Source organism: Bos taurus, chromosome 17 (genome assembly GCF_002263795.3).
Source record: "Bos taurus isolate L1 Dominette 01449 registration number 42190680 breed Hereford chromosome 17, ARS-UCD2.0, whole genome shotgun sequence".
Taxonomy (NCBI): domain Eukaryota; kingdom Metazoa; phylum Chordata; class Mammalia; order Artiodactyla; family Bovidae; genus Bos; species Bos taurus.
Genome location: NC_037344.1, coordinates 5998134 through 6014388, shown reverse-complemented (window position 1 = coordinate 6014388; position 16255 = coordinate 5998134). Strand labels below are relative to the sequence as shown.

Below are 16255 nucleotides of genomic sequence, written 5' to 3'. Positions count from 1 at the left end.
TATTAAGAAGAGATGGCAAGATTACACAGAAGAACTGTACAAAAAAGAGCTTCACGACCCAGATAATCACGATGGTGTGATCACTGACCTAGAGCCAGACATCCTGGAATGTGAAGTTGAGTGGGCCTTAGAAAGCATCACTACAAACAAAGCTAGTGGAGGTGATGGAATTCCAGTTGAGCTACTCCAAATCCTGAAAGATGATGCTGTGAAAGTGCTGCACTCAATATGCCAGCAAATTGGGAAAACTCAGCAGTGGCCACAGGACTGGAAAAGGTCACTTTTCATTCCAATCCCAAAGAAAGGCAATGCCAAAGAATGCTCAAACTACCGCACAACTGCACTCATCTCACACACGAGTAAAGTAATGCTCAAAATTTTCCAAGCCAGGCTTCAGCAATATGTGAACCATGAACTTCCTGATGTTCAAGTTGGTTTTAGAAAAGGCAGAGGAACCAGAGATCAAATTGCCAACATCCGCTGGATCATGGAAAAAGCAAGAGAGTTCCAGAAAAGCATCTATTTCTGCTTTATTGACTATGCCAAAGCCTTTGACTGTGTGGATCACAATCAACTGTGGAAAATTCTGAAAGAGATGGGAAAACCAGACCACCTGATCTGCCTCCTGAGAAATTTGTATGCAGGTCAGGAAACAACAGTTAGAACTGGACATGGAACAACAGACTGGTTCCAAATAGGAAAAGGAGTACATCAAGGCTGTATATTGTCACCCTGTTTATTTAACTTATATGCAGAGTACATCATGAGAAACACTGGACTGGAAGAAACACAAGCTGGAATCAAGATTGCCGGGAGAAATATCAATAACCTCAGATATGCAAATGACACCACCCTTATGGCAGAACGTGAAGAGGAACTAAAAAGCCTCTTGATGAAATGAAAGTGGAGAGTGAAAAAGTTGGCTTAAAGCTCAACGTTCAGAAAATGAAGATCATGGCATCCGGTCCCATTACTTCATGGGAAATAGATGGGGAAACAGTGGAAACAGTGTCAGACTTTATTTTTCTGGGCTCCAAAATCACTAGAGATGGTGACTGCAGCCATGAAATTAAAAGACACTTACTCCTTGGAAGGAAAGTTATGACCAACCTAGATAGCATATTCAAAAGCAGAGACATTACTTTGCCAATAAAGGTTTGTCTAGTCAAGGCTATGGTTTTTCCTGTGGTCATGTATGGATGTGAGAGTTGGACTGTGAAGAAGGCTGAGCGCCGAAAAATTGATGCTTTTGAACTGTGGTGTGTTGGAGAAGACTCTTGAGAGTCCCTTGGACTGCAAGGAGATCCAATCAGTCCATTCTGAAGGAGATCAGCCCTGGGATTTCTTTGGAAGGACTGATGCTAAAGCTGAAACTCCAGTACTTTGGCCACCTCATGCTAAGAGTTGACTCATTGGAAAAGACTCTGATGCTGGGAGGGATTGGGGGCAAGAGGAGAAGGGGACGACAGAGGATGCGATGGCTGGATGGCATCACTGACTCGATGGACGTGAGTCTGAGTGAACTCTGGGAGTTGGTGATGGACAGGGAGGCCTGGTGTGCTGCGATTCATGGGGTCGCAAAGAGTCGGATACAACTGAGCGACTGATCTGATCTGATCTGATCAATTACTTCATCTGTGTCTGTGACAGCAGGGCAGAGAAGATGAGCAGGAAGGTGTACTCATCTCCGCTTCAGCTGCGATGAGGAGGGAGGGACAGCTTGGAGGCAGGAGGAAAGAGAGAGAGACGTTAAAGATGTCTTTCGTGCCCCATTCGAAGTCTTGAATCACCCACCTCCATACCCTGGGCTGCAGTCCCAGCTACATGGTCATGCTCGCTTTTCCCTCCTGAAATGTTTCCATCTTAGTAAAGTCTCAGCCCAGACTTAGGTTAAAATGAAGCATAAAAGTCTGTTCTAAGAATTGATTGCCACAACCTGCTCTCAGGCAAACCTGGTGTTCAAATTTATTAACTGTGTGGTCTAGGAACCCCAAGCTAAGAGATAAACATGAAAAAAAGGCTTAGACCTGGGGTATCTGGCAAAAGCCAAAGTACAAGCTCTTTGGAGAGTTGCTCTCAACCCAGCCAGAAGATTCCCTCTAATGAAGTCCTGTCAAACCTGACTTCGTAATCCAAAATTACAAAATACACAAGAACATCATCTACCGTTAGCCAGAATCAGGAGACATGTAAAAAGCAGAACAAGAAATCCCAAGAACCTCATGTAATAGAATTTCTGAACACAGAATAAGTAGATTTAAAATTAGCAAAGAAATAAAGAACTTAATACATGATAAAAGAACAAGGTATTTTCAAAAAGATAGGAGAGATTTAAGAGAACAGAATTTCTATAAACGAAAGATACTCAGTGAAATTAACAACAACAACAAAAACTCAATGGCTATATTAAAGAACAGAGCAGACATAACAGAAATAATTAGTGAACTAGAAGAAAATGTAGAGAAAATTTCCTAGAATAAGCACAGATAAAAGATCCTAAAAGAGTATTTCCTTATGGCCACTATCTGCCTATGAGATGTACAGCTGGGAGCTGCCCACAGTCAGAGCTGCTCTCAGAGCGGGAGGTCGAGAAAAATCCCTAGGGCACTGAATTGGCAGCTTGTTAGGTGAGAGCTCCTTTCACCCATTTCTTCTTCTGAAGCAGCGCTCTTTTCCTTTTTCTCTCTTCCCAGATTTAGATCTCTCACCTAGTGGACACTGTAATAAACAGCACATACAATCAGCTTCCCTGATGGCTCAGCTGGTAAAGCATCTGCCTGCAATGCAGGAGACCCCAGTTCAATTCCTGGGTTAGGAAGATCCCCTGGAGAAGGGATAGGCCACCCACTCCAGTATTCCTGGGCTTCCTTTGTGGCTCAGCTGGTAAAGAATCTGCATGCAATGTGGGAGACACGAGTTCAGTCCCTGGGTTGGGAAGACCCCCTGGAGGAGGGAAAGGCTACCCACTCCAGTATTCTGGCCTGGAGAGTTCTATGGACTGTATAGTCCATGGGGTCGCAAAGACTTGGACACAACTGAGCGACTTTCACAATGAGCATCATTGCTGAACAGTCAATGCCTGTGTTTGTATAGCATGTGGACAGGTATCTAGTAACATTATCATATATACACCTGTTAATGGTGTGCGTGTTCTGAAATATACCATACCTACATAAATCAGAATTCCAGAAATTATGGTAGAACAGAGACTGAAGGCTGAACATTAAAAAGACCAGAAACACGAGTTCAAACCTGACTGGGACAAGAAGTAACTGAGTAACTGCCGGGCAGTTCTCTCATCTAAGTTAAAAGGACTGAACGGCCTATTTCTGGGATCTTTTCCTATTCTAATTCTCATACTGCTTACAACATTGAGAAGCTAACTAGTTTCATATTATTCATGTAGTTTATTTTGTAGGACAGGTCTCTACTCAGAGCCTACTCCTATTTACATTAAGAAATGCAGTCATCTAGCTTTCTGGACTGGAGCAGATCAGAATAACCGAGAAGTGAAAAATGGGCAAGAAGGGGTTCCTAGAATCAAATACATTGACAGTAGCTTAACAAAGGAGGTGAGAGGTAGATGACTGCATTAACAAGGAAAAAGACTGTACTATGAAGCCTAAAAAGAATGGCTATCTTTAGCCATTTCCTGATAACGGATCAGATAATTTTACACACCTCAGTAGACCTTGAAGGCACCATTATATTACAACAATATATTGCTGATAACCTTGAGCAATCAAGAAAAGGTTAGCTTATGTTCAGTACACTCTATTTAAAAGCAGAAAAGTAGAAAATGCATTTTAGAAAGATTCCCATCAAGAAGTTAAAACATATCAAAAGGGTTTTAGATATCTGGAAAATTCTTTCCTATGGACTCATGCATGTACTCATATGTGTCTGCAATTATACAGAGAAATATTTATTAAATACATGTTCTGTGCAAGGTACAGTCTGGCTTGAAAAAGATCCATGAACTGCTTTTTAGAACCTTAAACATAGAAATCCTCATAACAACATACATAAAGGATGTTCAATCAGCTGTGAAGTATGTATTGACAGAACACAGAAGCACTGGTTTTCACAGTTAGATTTCCCGTGGGGAATTCTGCGTGCGAGAAGGGCAGCGGGGAGGGAAGGGAGACGGCTGGGAAGGGAAGCTTTCAAGCACCACCGAGGGGGGACTTCCGTGAGGGTTGAGAATCCGCCTTGCAGTGCAGAGGACATGATGCAATCCCTGGTCGGGGAACTAAAATCCCACGGGCCACGGAGCAACTAAGCCCACGTGCCGCACCACCGAGCCCGCGTGCCGCAAGGAAGGGTCCTGCGAGACGCAGCGGAGACCCTGCCTGCGCAACCGCGATCCGATGCAGCCAGAAAGAAAAGTAATAAGAAACTAATAAAATTAAAAACAGGAACACCGAATGCTGGCAAAATATCCAAAACAGGAAAGGAGTTAAATGCTTCGCTGAGGGAGGAGAGGCCATGCCGCCCACTGGACGTGAAAGTCCTTCGTTGTCATGGGTCATCCAAGTCCACAGGGGACATCCAGTTAATGAGACAGAGGGCAAGGCAGGACCGTCAGAGGGTTCAAGAGCTGAAAGGGAGCCCCTCCACACTTGCATGCACGAGCTCACAGATACACCTCTTTTGCAGAGGGCAAAAGAGGCCACGGGGCAAAACACTGCACCCCTAGAACACTCTCCTGCACAGAGGAAAGAGGGAAAAGTGTAACGATGGCTCAGACAGTGGCAAGATTAGCGTGTGAAAACACAATGTAATTATAAATTCTACAGATTACATTAAAGCAAGTCATTGAAATGGAAAAACATTTTAATAGAAAACTGTCTCATCTTGTCTTCTTAGTCAAATAACCATCATTTAAGTGTGAATGGACAGAGAAGCAAATATAGATCTGATTATAAATGTATGAATTTAAACACTTTTTTCCGAATGTTATTCTCTTGTATTTCTATTCCATTTAGAAGTTTTGAAGTAAAAAATGTTTATAATTATACTTTGAATTAAGAGTCAGAAAAGTGCTTAAGCCTAATGCTCACTAGAACTAGTTAAGTATTTCTAAGTCTATTAGGTCCTTTAAAACAAAAGTTATTACCAATATCTGCTATGTTCAGAGGGCTAGGATATTGCAGATTTACCCAGATAATACATCTTCCATAAGAAATTTAAAAAATAAACTAATGTTGAAAAGGCATTCATATTATCATTTCTTAAAGGGGCAGGATCCCTTTCAGAGTGATCTGCATACACGTTCAAGACGGAATCACCAGCATAAGGCATGATAACCACATTGTTGTTAGTCCCCAGAAGGCAGGCATCACATCAGATCTTCCCTCTTCATTCCCCTTCTGCTTGCTAATCGTAAGTAACATTCTTGTGAATAAAAGAAAGTTTTGTAACAAGAGGTAAACAATATCCCAGTTCCAGTTTTCATGCCATAGCTGCCACCCCCAGTGTTTTTTCAGAAAGCAAAATCCTGATCCTGAGAAAAGCGGAGCCTGTTCTTGCAGGCTTCCACAGAAGCCTGAGACATGTTCTAGAAGCAAGAGACATGGTTACTAGGAGGTTCCATGCTGTGCACACCTAAGCACTTTCAAACAAGCACACCAAGATCAGAGTTACTAGTTAGACATTTTTTTTAATGAAATTGACCAGCTCTGTTTATCAATGTGTTAGATGTCCTGGCCTCTCATCAGTGGAATGCAGCTCAGCCTGGTAAGCAGCAGCAGGTACCTCCTGGCCACAGTCACCCAGCAGCCGGCACTAGCAAAGCAACAACATTCTCTTTGCTTTGCCTTCTCCTGCTCGGGGATCGACACCACAAGGGGGCAAGCACATCAAACAACAAAGTGAGCGTGTGAGCACACGCACGTGTGCGCACGCTTGTGGTCTGCACAGGCATATATTTCAAGCACACTTGATGGTTTGCTGAAATCTCGCCATTGCTGGAAACATTAGCAAATTATGAAAGAAACAGAGCTGTAAATCTCTAGACATTTTATCAAACAAATATATTTCCTTTCCTATTTTCCTTCCCATTTCACATCTCACATACAAAATATTATGAGAGTTGGAATGACATTGATAAATAGGAAATAACTGACTCGAAGAAATAACCTAAGATTCTGTCTATAATTCTATACACAAATAATGATTTAATAAACTAAGAAAATTTTGTATCACAGTAAGAGGTTTTACTAGGTCAAGGTAATGAATGAAGCTGAATGTCGGTTAATAAAAACAAAGAATGCTGTTTTTAGCTTAGCTGTAATCCTGCCTACCAGCAGGAAAATAGGCCGAGTGACCTTTCCAGTCTGAAGATTTATGATGGGATTCCACATAATTCTAAAACTAAAGGTAAAATGAGAAGATAAAAATGCCTGGAGTCCTAGGAAACATTCAGAAGAAGGGTCACTAATCAGAATGGCAGGCGGGGAGGGAGGCTGTAACCGCTGTAAAGTCAGCAGCCTAAGTGAGGCAGAGCCAGCGGGACAGACACACCGGGCAGGGTAGGGAGTGGAGTTGGGGGACGAGAACAAGTATTGTGTCTGCACACACAGACACGTACACAGAGTAACGTGTCAATACACACACTCAAGCTCAAAAGCAAGAAGGAAAGCCCCTGGGGCCCCCATCACCCAGGGGTAGCTGTATGAGGCAGAAGGGCAATGGTATGAATTTGGAAGTCGGACTACAGTGTTTCAATCTGACTTCTCCAGTCAGGCAGTCAGTTCAGTCGCCTCAGACGTGTCCGACTCTTTGCAACCCCATGAACTGCAGCACGCCAGGCCTCCCTGTCCATCACCAACTCCCGGAGTTCACTCAAACTCATGTCCATTGAGTCGGTGATGCCATCCAGCCATCTCTTCCTCTGTCGTCTCCTTCTCCTCCTGCCTTCAATCTTTCCCAGCATCAGGGTCTTTTCCAATGAGTCAGTTCTTCACATCAGGTGGCCAAAGTATTAGAGTTTCAGCTTCAGCATCACTCCATCCAATGAATATTCACGACTGATTTCCTTTAGGATGAACCGGTTGGATCTCCGTGCAGTCCAAGGGACTCGCAAGAGTCTTCTCCAACGCCACAGTTCAAAAGCATCAATTCTTGTGCTCAGCTTTCTTTATAGTCCAAATCTTACATCCATACATGACCACTGGAAAAACCATAGCTTTGACTAGACATACTTTTGCTGGTAAAGTAATATCTCTGCTTTTTAATAAGCTGTCTAGGTTGCTCATAACTTTTCTTCCAAGGAGCAAGCATCCTTTAATTTCATGGCTGCAGTCACCATCTGCAGTGATTCTGAAGCCCAAAAAATAAAGTCAGCCACTGTCTTCATTGTTTCACCATCTATTTGCCATGATTTGATGGGACCGGATGCCACAATCTTAGTTTTTTCAAAGTTGAGTTTTAAGCCAACTTTTTCACTCTCCTCTTTCACTTTCATTAAGAGGCTCTTTAGTTCTTCTTTGCTTTCTGCCATAAAGGTGGTGTCATCTGCATATCTGAGGTTATTGATATTTCTCCCGGCAATCTTGATTCCAGCGTGTGCTTCATCCAGTCCAGCATTTCTCATGATAAACTCTGCATATAAGTTAAATAAGCAGGGTGAAAATATACAGCCTTGACATACTCCTTTGCAAGTAGACTCAAGGGATTAGACCTGATAGACAGACTGCCTGAAGAACTGTGGACGGAAGTTCGTGACATTGTACAGGAGACAGGGATCAAGACCGTCCCCATGGAAAAGAAATGCAAAAAGGCAAAATGGTTGTCTGAGGAGGCCTTACAAATAGCTGTGAAAAGAAGAGAAGCAAAAAGCAAAGGAGAAAAGGAAAGATGTGTCCATTAGAATGCAGAGTTCCAAAGAATAGCAAGAAGAGATAAGAAAGTCTTCCTCAGTGATCAGTGCAAAGGAATAGAGGAAAACAACAGAATGGGAAAGACTAGAGATCTCTTCAAGAAAATTAGAGACACCAAGGGAACATTTCATGCAAAGATGGGCTCAATAAAGGACAGAAATGGTATGGACCTAACAGAAGCAGAAGATATTAAGAAGAGGTGGCAAGAATACACAGAACAACTGTACAAAAAAGACCTTCACAACCCAGATAATCACGATGGTGTGATCACTGACCTAGAGCCAGACCTCCTGGAACATGAAGTCAGGTGGGCCTTAGGAAGTATCAGTATGAACAAAGCTAGTGGAGGTGATGGAAGTCCAGTTGAGCTACTCCAAATCCTGAAAGATGATGCTGTGAAATTGCTGCACACTCAATATCCCAGCAAATTTGGAAAACTCAGCAGTGGCCACAGGACTGGAAAAGGTCACTTTTCATTCCAATCCCAAAGAAAGGCAATGCCAAAGAATGCTCAAACTACCGCACAATTGCACTCATCTCACACGCTAGTAAAGTAATGCTCAAAATTCTCCAAGCCAGGCTTCAGCAATACGTGAACCATGAACTTCCAGATGTTCAAGCTGGATTTAGAAAAGGCAGAGGAACCAGAGATCAAATAGCCAACATCTGTTGGATCATGGAAAAAGCATGAGAGTTCCAGAAAAGCATCTATTTCTGCTTTACTGACTATGCCAAAGCCCTTGACTGTGTGGATCACAACAGTGTGGAAAATTCTGAAAGAGATGGGAATACCAGACCACCTCACCTGCGTCTTGAGAAATCTGTATGCAATTCAAGAAGTAACAGAACTGGACATGGAACAACAGACTGACTTCTCCACTTACTACCTAACTGGGATATTGACAGAAACTGCCCCGTAGGGTTGACAAGGTTAAAACAAGTACACACACATAAAGAAAGCACTCAGTAAATGTGAGTGGACCTTACTACCACTAACCTTGTTAACCAGGCTGAAGAGATACCAGATGCTGGCGATTTCAAGCACCTAAGGCAAAGAAGTCAAGGCTGGGATTCCACTGGGGCAGGGAGCTGACAGGAGCCACGAAATCCCGGTCCAGCCAGAAAATCTTGTGCCACCAAATGAGGGGTTCACATGGAAGAGGCGACTACCTCAGGCCTCGGGTGAAAAGACAGTCTTGAGCAATGAGAGCCCCTGGCCCTGTGCCGGCATAGACGTGGGGCTTGAAGGGCTCATCGCCCTGGCAGTGTGGCAGCTGGGGGCCCCAAAACGAATGGAGAAACCATCCCTTAAGCCCAAACAGGGCCAGCAGAGCCACTGTGAGTACTGCCAGTGACGTGGCCACAGTCCTGGGCTGAGTTTGTAAGCGGAGAAATCACACCGAACACCGAGCAGGACAAATAAAAACACTTCCATTCCTGGATGCATCCTGACCAGAGCCATCAGAGAGGGAACACGAAAAGGAGCAGACTTCTTGCAGGGAACGAATGCCTGAAGACAAGGAAATCGAGTCTTCCGTGTGCTGAGCAGACAGACCTGTCAGCTTGGGATTCTCTACTGTCACTCAAGAGCCAGGGAGAAGCAGGAATGATGGGAAGCACAGACAAGCTGAGAGAGCATCTCACCCACAAACCCCAAATCCAAACACACTAACACAGGAAGGAAAGAGCACCGACGAGGAGCGTGAGATCCAAGAGACAGTGTTAGCTAGAGAAGGAGAAATCAGAAGGGAGCTGGGAACGTCCCTCAGTCGTGTCCTACTCTTTGTGATCTCGTGGACTGTAGCCTGCCAGGCTCCTCAGTCCATGGGATTCTCCAGGCAAGAATACTGGAGTGGGTTGCCATTTCCTTCTCCAGGGGATCTTCCCAACTCAGGGATCGAATCCGGGTCTCCTGCACTGCAGGCAGATTCTTTACTGTCTGAGCCACCAGGGAAGCCTCCCAAGCTTCCGCAACCCAGCCCCAAAAGTTGCCTCCAGTCATGAGTGGAGGGCTCCCCTTCCCTGAGGTTACAGGGCAAGAGCTGTGTTCTTCAGCTCCAGGGACAGCCCCCGCTTTCTCAGGAACCCGATTCTATCAATAACTCTCTCCCCGATACGTCACTCCTTTAAATCTAAGTTTCAACTGTTTAACAAAATATTACGTGTATGAATAAATTTCCTTATAACTTATAAGGAAAATCAGCAGTTCCTGCCACCCACCTGCACCCCCCGACAGTCCTGAACCGCCTTCAGATCTCTGAGCTGTCGTGTCTGGTATTTATCTTCCTATTTTTAAGTAATAAGCTGTGCCAGGGGACCTTGGGACAAGGCATCACTTTCTGGGCATGGCTCTTGGCCATTTGCCGTGAGACAATCCTGCCTTAACCTGGGAAGAAGACAGATTTGATGAACTGTCCCCATAACCCAATGTGGTTGTTTTTGGAATATGAAGCCACCAGACTTTGGCCCATGCCATTCCCAAGAGATAATTTATGTAAATTACAAGGTGAGATGTTTTGCAACACTTTTATATCTTACTCTGTCCCATGGAATTTACCCATGCTTATTACTTATCCATTTAAGAACAAAATAAGCCACCCCTAAGTGCAAGCCCATGATGACCTGAATGGCATTCAAGTGGAAAGCCAGGTTGGTAGTCAGCAGGCCACCCCACCCGTGGGGAAGCAGGGACACCTCCACGTGCTTGAGCCTGGGCGTGAAGGGTCTAGAACGTGAACGAGCCTTTCCCCGTAACAGGGAGTAAGGGCGGGATTTACAGGTGAGGGAATGGGTGGGGTGAGGTCACTGTTTCAACTTCAGGGGAAAAAAAGAGAAAATTTCACCATCAGAAGGCCGAGAAATCAGCAGAGGTAATATCTGATTATTTTACTTAATATTATCTTGATACAAAAACCTTGTTGAAAAACTTTTTACCTCATAATCCATCCGTCTCTTGGGAGCTCTAAACCTTTCACTCATTGCCTTATTTAAAAAAATAAAAAGCCAAAAGAAATAACAACAGCCAATTAAACAAAAACAAAAACCAACCAATCAAGTTAGGGCCTGAAAAGGAGAAAGAGGCTGCTCCTAACTGGCTCCAAAATATTCCTAAAGCATAGCCTTAGGTTACTTTTTTTCTTACTTTATCAATTTAGGACATGACTTCCAATTATGGTAGATAACAATTTAGTTCTTTGACTTGCCAATATCCCAATTACATCACAGGTTTTGTTAAATGAATGGTTGGTGTTTGTTATTATCGTGTAAATACATGTCTGCTGAGCTGCTCAGTACATTCCAATCACATTTCCTTTCTTGAATGTTTTGCTTCTTCTTGGAGTTCGTAGGCTTTTCATTTTATTGCCTATTCTTATTATTTTCTAAGACTCCAGTTTCTCAGACTCACAGACATAGAGAACAGACTTGTAGTTGCCAAGGCGGGGCAAGGTGGAGGAGAAATAGGCTGGCAATTTGGGATTCAGTTCAGTTCAGTTCAGTCGCTCAGTCGTGTCCGACTCTTTGCGACCCCATGAACCGCAACATGCCAGGCCTCCCTGTCCATCACCAACTCCCGGAGTTCACTCAAACTGACGTCCATTCAGTCAGTGATGTAGCAGATACAAACTATTACATATAGAATGGATGAACAAGGTCTTCTCAGGTGGCACTTGGTGGTAAAGAACCCACCTGCCAATGCAGGAGACGTAAGAGACTCAGGTTTGATCCCTGGGTCAGGAAGATCCCCTGGAGGAGGGCATGGCAATCCACTCCAGTATTCTGGCCTGGAGAATGCCATGGACAGAGGACCCTGGTGACCTACAGTCCATAGGGTTGCAAAGAGTTGGACATGACTGAAGTGACTTAGCACATGCACACACATACACTTTATAGCACAGGGAACTATACTCAAAATCCTATGGTAAACTATAATGGAAAAGAATATGAAAAAGAACATGTGTGTGTATGTGTGTGTGTGTATATATAGACACACACATAGAACTGAGTCACTTTGCTGTAGAGCAGAAATTAACACAACATTGTAAATCAACTACACTTCAATAAAATCAATGAAAGACTCTGGTTTCCTTGTAAAAATCTCTTATCTACACAGCATTAGATACCTGCTCTTCCCTCCCCCTCCCTTTCTGGAAACCTCTCTGTTCCACAGCCCTCCCCTCCTCTCCTGCTAGGCTCTCTAGGTGTCTAGCACAGCCAGCAACCCAGAACCTCGCCATGCCTCCGGCAGGTTCCTTTTTATTGGAAAGATGATTTGTCGAGAACCTGCCTGTCTGAAAATATAATTATTCTATGGCTACACTTGATTTGTAGTGGTGGACACAGAATTCCAGGTTAGAATGACTTTTTCCCTATGATTTTAAAAGGCACTATTTATTCCATCATCTTCCAGCTCTAAGTGCGGCTTTGAGAAGTCAAACAGGACTGATTCCCAGGCCTTTGCTCTCAGTTCTAGTCTCTTGTCTTTTGGGGTCGTTGTCAGATTTTTAAAAATTGGAGGATAACTGCTTTACAATGTTGTGTTGGTCTCTGCCTTACAACAGCTGAAATCAGTCTTATGTACATATATATCTCCCCTCCCTCCCACCCCACCACGCTAGCTGGTCGCAGAGTGCCAGGCTGGGCTCCCTGTGTCACACAGCAGCTTCCCGTCAGTCATCCGTGTTCACTGGTGTTGCGTTCCCTTAGTTCCTGATGGCAGGCCTGCCCTGGGAGGCTATTTTTACTCCTTGTATTGGGTCACTGGCAGGCCCTTCTGATTTGGAGACTCGTGTCCTGCAGCTCTGAGAGATTCATCTGTGTCATCTGTTTGACAATTTTCTCTTGTCTGCTTCCTCTCTTTTGGAACTCCTATTAATCGGAGGTTGGAGGTCCTGGATTGATTTTCCCCATTTCCTATTTTCTCCCCTACTGTCCAATTCATTGTATGTGCTATTCTTTCTGAAAGATTTGATTTTATATTCTGACTCTTCTGGACTTTTTTTTTCCCATCCTAATTTTAAAGCTTCTGTTCTGATTGTTTATTTTAACAAGGTGGTAGCATATTCCTGTTTCAAAGATACAGCTACCTTCTCTTATCTTTCTGAGGATATTTACAAAAGCTTTTAATTTTTAAAGTATTTTTACCCTATGCGTTATCTGTTGCCTCTGATTTCGTTCAGTTTTCCTTTTATTTTGGGCCCTGTCTGCTATGTTGGAGAATTTCTTCAAATGTCTGGTGATCTGGGGCTGTCAATTTCTATCTTAAAGTAAGGTACCAAAATGCTGATTCAAAGGCCTTGCTGGCTGGCGGCCTTCACACTAGGACTCTCAGTGAGGTAGCTGGGGAGGTGTTTTTTTCACTATTGTTGTCCAGTCCGTCAGTCACGTCTGCCTCTTTGTGACCTCGTGGCCTGCAGCAGAACAGGCTTCCCTGTCCTTCACCATCTCCCAGACTTGCTCAGACTCATGTCCACCGAGTCAGTGATGGGCTTCTTTTTACTGAGATTCCCCCTAGATGTCAAGTTCTGTCGGGTTCCTGCGGATTGCTGCTTAAGGAGTGGAGGGCGAGAAAGAGGAGAGATGGTCATGCTGGGAAAGGCGCGGGCAGAGTGCAGACAGTCTGACCCCAGTGCCTGGATCTCTCGGGGAGTGTGTCAGCAGCTGAATTTCTCCCCAGACTGCACATCCCTGTGGGGCTAGAGCAGCTGTAAAAGGGCAGGGAGAGGACCTCCGGTCTAACTGCTCTGAATCTAGACGATGAATTAACCCCTCTGTCTTGACCTGCCCCTGGCCCTCCACAATACCTGCGGATCTCACATTGGGACCCTTCCTGGGGCTGCCCAGGGCACACAGCTCCTTCCTGACCAGTGCTCTTTCTGCAGGCTTTCTGTCCCTCTCCTGGCTCACACTTAACTCCCTTCTGCTAAGTCAGGCCCTCCTGCGTCCACCTTCTCTCCTGCAATCTGGTCTCCTCTCCCATTCTCTCATAGGTTGACAACATTTGAATTCTTTGACTGTCATTTCTGTGGGGTTTCTTTGGGGCTGGGAGACAGGCAGATTAACATGTTCAACTTGCCACATTCATCAAAAGCCTCTTTAATTGCCCCTTTGTCATTGGCTCCTTCTCATCAGCATCAAAAAGTATTTTGTTGCAGTATTTTGTATTTTATTGCAGTAAAAATATTTAACATGAGATCTACCTTCTTAACATACTTTTAAGGGGATGTTACCTTACTGTTGACTATAATTCATCATCATTAAAACCATCTCAAGTTTCTCCAACATTAAGGAAACTGAGAAGTTTGTTTTTTTTAATTAAACCTTTTATTTTATTTGGGAGCATAGCCAATTAACAATGCTGTGACAGTTTCAGGCGGACAGTGAAGGGACTCGGCCATACATACACACGCATCTGTTCTTCCCCAACCCCGCGCCCACCCAGGCTGCCACGTGACACCGAGCGACGGCACTGCGCTCTGCAGCAGATCTCTGTTGGCTGTCCATTTTAAACATGGCGCGTGCACGTGAACTCCAAACTCCCTAACTATCCCTTTCCCTATCTTTTTAAAAATCACCTCTCTGTATTTATTTATCTGGCCAACTAGATCAAACCCAGGCCCTTGGCAGTGAGAGCTCAACAGTCCTAACCACTGAACTACCGAGGCATTCCACTCCCTTTTTTAAATACAACAGTATCATCAGTGGGAATTTGGTCTCCTTTCTTTTTGCCACACTGCACAGCTCGCGGGATCTTCCTTTCCTGGCCAGAGATCAAACCCAGGTGCTGGCAATAACAGTGCTGAGTCCCCACCACCGCACCACCAGGGAATCCTCTCCTGCATTCTCTTTCCCTCCTGAGCCAAACTTCTTGGAATAGCTGCTCAACTCTCACCTCTCCCTCAACACCCCTGAGCTTATCTTCCGTCACCTTCCTCCTACCCCCATCAATGTACTGGAGCCATTCTTGCAAAGGATACCCCATTAATAGCCAATGGCCCCTGCCCAGGCCTCACCTCACTTGACTCTTAGTAAGTCTGACACCGTGTGTACTCACTCCTTCTCAGAACGCTCCATCCCTTGGCACTTTTGACCCTGGACCTCTCTGCAGTGGGAGGCACACTGCTTAGCGAGGCTTGTGTGGTACAGACTACACTTTCCACGCCAGCTTCACCTCTTGCCACGCCATATTCAAGTTCTAGGCTACAATGCGTGCATGTGTGCGTGCATGCTAAGTCACTTCAGTAGTGTGCAACTCCGTGTGACCCCATGGACTGCTAGGATTCTCTGTCCGTAGATTCTCCCGGCAAGGATACTGGAGTGGGTGGCCATGTCCTTCTCCTGGGCTACAACGAATCAGATTTCTTTCAGCTTCTAGATCAAGCCATGTCCTGTTTCTCTTCTGGTCTCTGTACTTCCCATTCACTTTTATCTGGCCAAATTCTGCCAATTCCTTATGTCTGTGTTAAATGTCTCTCCTTGTATTCCCGCTACCAGCAAGTTCACTGAACGGTACTGCAACTGCCTGCTCACTTGTCAAGCTCACGAGGATGAAACTCTCATCTATCCTTTACCTTCTTCAAAGCTTGTGTCACTAGAGCTTCCACGATGGCTAGTGCATGGGAGGCATCCAATAAATGTCAGTTGAGTGAATGAACAAAGACACAATCGCGAGAGGGGAAGCATCAAATACCTACCGAAAGACACTTCCTCGTATTTTCTCTGTAATGGGCCAGAAGCAAATGAATTTGGTCTACAGAAAAAGACTTGACACTCTAACCTAAATTCTTTTGGCTGCCCTTTCTTCCTATCCAGTCAGCGTATCTGACAAATGGTCATCATTTTTGGTACAAAAACCACCAAATGCAGAGTCAGAATATCAGAGCATCAATAAACCAGCTCCACAGGCTTACCAAAGGCCGACTGTCTCAATGTTTCAGAGTCTTTAAAACTTCTCTATAGATACACCACTGGGTTTTGAAGTGCTGTGAGAGTGACAACATCTTATTCTGGTAGTTCTGGTGTCACCTGGGTCACATACTAAAGACAGAAGCATTTCTGAAAAAGAGGCCGATGAGCTCTGTTGAGAGAATCCATTAGGCTGCTCAAACCATGAGCGTGGTAGACTCCAAAAAAGGAAAAACATATCCCAGCTCAAGCAAACTGGATTTCTAGCCTTCAACTGTCATTTAATGACTGTAAGTCAAGCTCTCAACACCTCAATGTCCCAAACACCTTCACTGTCACGCTGATAATGCTTATACCTGGGAAAGTATCTTCTTCTGTAGGGCATGATGAGACATCTTTCAGGGCATGCTGACATTTAGTTACTTTGAATTGTCTCTAACATTTGACCACATTTAGCCTGGAGAATCACA

The 16255-nt window shown here is 44.4% G+C and overlaps 1 protein-coding gene and 1 non-coding gene across 3 annotated transcripts in view; one reads left to right on the top strand and one right to left on the bottom strand.

Moving 5' to 3' along the window:
• Positions 1 to 16255, bottom strand: part of GATB (glutamyl-tRNA amidotransferase subunit B) — a 102444-nt gene that overhangs the window by 81123 nt on the left and 5066 nt on the right. The window lies entirely within an intron of this gene.
• Positions 2747 to 2819, top strand: TRNAC-GCA (transfer RNA cysteine (anticodon GCA)). The gene has a single exon. It is a non-coding gene; the product is annotated as a tRNA-Cys (tRNA).